Genomic DNA, 4,037 nt, shown 5'->3' with positions numbered 1-4,037 from the left:
AGTTTCTGGTCATGCTGACATGAGGATGAGCTGGTTGGAAGCTTGGTCATGGTGAGCTAGGCATGAGCTATTGTAGCTAGTTGGAAGCTTGGTCATTGTGACATGAAGATGAGCTAGGGCTGCTGGTGGGATTTATTGGTGAAGTGCATCAACCAATTCAGATTTTATAATGCAAGTGTTGTATGCATTAGTGAAGTGCATCAACCAATTCATCTTTTATAATGCAAGTGTTGTATGCATTAGCCATATTGAATTCAGATTTATCACTCCCCTCTCCCTATAAATACCACATCCATTCCACATTCAAGACACAACAAATCCTGGGATTCACAACCCCACAATTCACTCCAACTATCCTCAAACACTCTCACAATCCCAAATACTCCAACAATCACCAAAACAACTCCAGCTTTCTTCTCTTCCATTTCCCTACGAATTTCATCTTCCTTAGCCATCACCACTCACTCAAACTCATCCCAAATCACCTCCATATCCTTCATACATCTTTCTAGAAGTGGGGAAGCTCTTGGAGAAGCATTAGAAGTGGAGAAGCACTTGGAGAAGCCTTGGACACCACAAGAACTTCAGAAAAAGGGTTCTTCTACTCTTATTGCATTCATTATGTTTTCTCATTTCTGTTCAAGTCTCTTTTCCATTATGAGTAGCTAAATCCATAACTAGGGCTTCGATGTAACCTAACATGAATATTCTGGGTTTATAAGTTTGGAGTTTCAAGTTTGATTCATGATTCATGTTCTTATTCATTATGCTTATAAGTTAACATGCTTGTTTGAATGATTGATCACCATTAGAACTTGTTTGTTAACTATCTTGGTTTGAATTAAGAGTATACACCATGCTTTAATTCGAATTGAACTATGAATAGGAAGAGTATGTATGGACATTCGACAATAGGGATTAGATACATACTTGGTTGTTTAAAATGTTCTTCTATGCTTAATGGGTTCCTAATGCTTAATTTTAGGTTAGACAACAAATGATCAAATTAGGGAATTAGGAACACAAGGTTAGGACCAAACACCATGGCCTAATCATACTTTAGCTAGAATCAATCTTTGAATCTGAATTAGACTTGTTACTTGAATCTTTATAACCCAGAATTGAATTGTTATGGTGATTCGAATGCCCTAGTCTCAAAATCTATTTTCCAACTCTTAAAACCACTCTTTGTTACATTTGTTTACTTGTTTTCGTTTGCAATTTCATTTTGCTTCTTTTGTTCAACAATCACAACCACTCTTGTTTTAAATTCTGTTTTAGACATAACCTCCTACTTTCTTGAATTTGGTAATCTAAGTACATAACTAGTTTTAACTTCTCAGTCTTCGTGGGTACGACCTCGTACTTGTCTTGCTATACTACTAATTGCCCCGTACAATTGCGAGTTAACATAATATTAACAACTGGTGTCTTCCACACTTCTAGCGAATGGATTTCACTCAAAACTCACCAAATGACTCCTCCCACCATATTATGATGTTGCCCAAGTTTTGGGCTTCATCCGAAATCAATAGGTTTTCGAAATTGGACAATTCAAGTTCAACGGCAGTTCGTTCCTAATTGGAGTGGTTGGTGTATTCCATACTTCTAGCGATTGGATTTCACTCAAAACTAACCAAATGACTCCTCCCACCATATTATGATGTCGCCCAAGTTTTGGGCTCGATCCGAAATCAATAGGTGTGAGAAATCGGACAATTCAAGTTCAACGGCAGTTCGTTCCTAATTGGAGTGGTTGCTGTATTCCATACTTCTAGCGATTGGATTTCACTCAAAACTCACCAAATGACTCCTCCCACCATATTATGATGTTGCCCATGTTTGGGGCTCGATCCGAAATCAATAGGTGTTCCAAGTTGGACAATTCAAGTTCAACGGCAGTTCGTTCCTAATTGAAGTGGTTGGTGTATTCCATACTTCTAGCGATTGGATTTCACTCAAAACTCACCAAACGACTCCTCCCACCATATTATGATGTTGCCCAAGTTTTGGGCACGATCCGAAATCAATAGGTGTCAGAAATTGGACAATTCAATTTCAACGGCCGTTCGTTCCTAATTAGAGTGGTTGGTGTATTCAACACTTCTAGCGATTGGATTTCACTCAAAACTCACCAAATGACTCCAGCCACCATATAATGATGTTGCCCAAGTTTTGGGCTCGATCCGAAATCAATAGGTGTTCCAAGTTGGACAATTCAGGTTCAACGGTAGTTCGTTCCTAATTGGAGTGGTTGGTGTATTCCATACTTCTAGCGATTGGATTTCATTCAAAACTCACCAAATGACTCCTCCCACCATATTATGATGTTGCCCAAGTTTTGGGCTAGATCCGAAATCAATAGGTGTCAGAAATTGGACAATTCAATTTCAACGGCAGTTCGTTCCTAATTGGAGTGGTTGGTGTATTCCATACTTTTAGCGATTGGATTTCACTCAAAACTCACCAAATGACTCCTCCAACCATATTATGATGTTGCCCAAGTTTTGGGCTCGATCCGAAATCAATAGTTGTTCCAAGTTGGACAATTCAAGTTCAACGGCAGTTCGTTCCTAATTGGAGTGGTTGGTGTATTCCATACTTCTAGCGATTGGATTTCACTCAAAACTCACCAAATGACTTCTCCCACCATATTATGATGTTGCCCAAGTTTGGGGATCGATCCGAAATCAATAGGTGTTCCAAGTTGGACAATTCAAGTTCAACGGCAGTTCGTTCCTAATTGGAGTGGTTGGTGTATTCCATACTTCTAGCGATTGGATTTCACTCAAAACTCACCAAATGACTCCTCCCACCATATTATGATGTTGCCCAAGTTTTGGGCTCGATCCGAAATCAATAGGTGTCAGAAATTGGACAATTCAATTTCAACGGCCGTTCGTTCCTAATTAGAGTGGTTGGTGTATTCCATACTTCTAGCGATTGGATTTCACTCAAAACTCACCAAATGACTCCTCCCACCATATTATGATGTTGCCCAAGTTTTGGGCTCGATCCGAAATCAATAGGTTTTCCAAAGGGGACAATTCAAGTTCAACGGCACTTCGTTCCTAATTGGAGTGGTTGGTGTATTCCATACTTCTAGCGATTGGTTTTCCCTGAAAACTCACCAAATGACTCCTCCCACCATATTATGATGTTGCCCAAGTTTGGGGCTCGATCCGAAATAAATAGGTGTGATAAATTGGACAATTCAAGTTCAACGGCAGTTCGTTCCTAATTGGAGTGGTTGGTGTATTCCATACTTCTAGCGATTGGATTTCTCTCAAAACTCACCAAATGACTCCTCCCACTATATTATGTTGTTGCCCAAGTTTTGGGCTCGATCCGAAATCAATAGGTGTTCCAAATTGGACAATTCAAGTACAACGGCAGTTCGTTCCTAACTAGAGTGGTTGGTGTATTCCATATTTCTAGAGATTGGATTTCACTCAAAACTCACCAAATGACTCCTCCCGCCATATTATGATGTTGCCCAAGTTTTGGGCTCGATCCGAAATCAATAGGTGTGAGAAATTGGTCAATTTAATTTCAACGACAGTTCGTTCCTAATTGGTGTGGTTGGTGTTTTCCATTCTTCTAGCGATTGGATTTAACTCAAAACTCACCAAATGACTCCTCCCACCATATTATGATGTTGCCGAAGTTTTGGGCTCGATCCGAAATGAATAGGTGAGAGAAATTTGTACAATTCAAGTTCAACAGCAGTTCGTTCCTAATTGGAGTGGTTGGTGTATTCCATACTTCTAGCGAATGGATTTCACTCAAAACTCACCAAATGACTCCTCCCACCATATTATGATGTTGCCCAAGTTTGGGGCTCGATCCGAAATCAACAGGTGTTCCAAGTTGGACAATTCAAGTTCAACGGCAGTTCGTTCCTAATTGGAGTGGTTGGTGTATTCCATACTTCTAGCGATTGGATTTCACTCAAAACTCACCAAATGACTCCTCCCACCATATTATGATGTTGCCCAAGTTTTGGGCTCGATCCGAAATGAATAGGTGAGAGAAAT

This window comes from Prunus avium, chromosome 5 (genome assembly GCF_965620075.1).
Source record: "Prunus avium chromosome 5, drPruAviu1.hap1.1, whole genome shotgun sequence".
Lineage (NCBI taxonomy): Eukaryota > Viridiplantae > Streptophyta > Magnoliopsida > Rosales > Rosaceae > Prunus > Prunus avium.
This window is presented reverse-complemented; position numbering follows the sequence as displayed.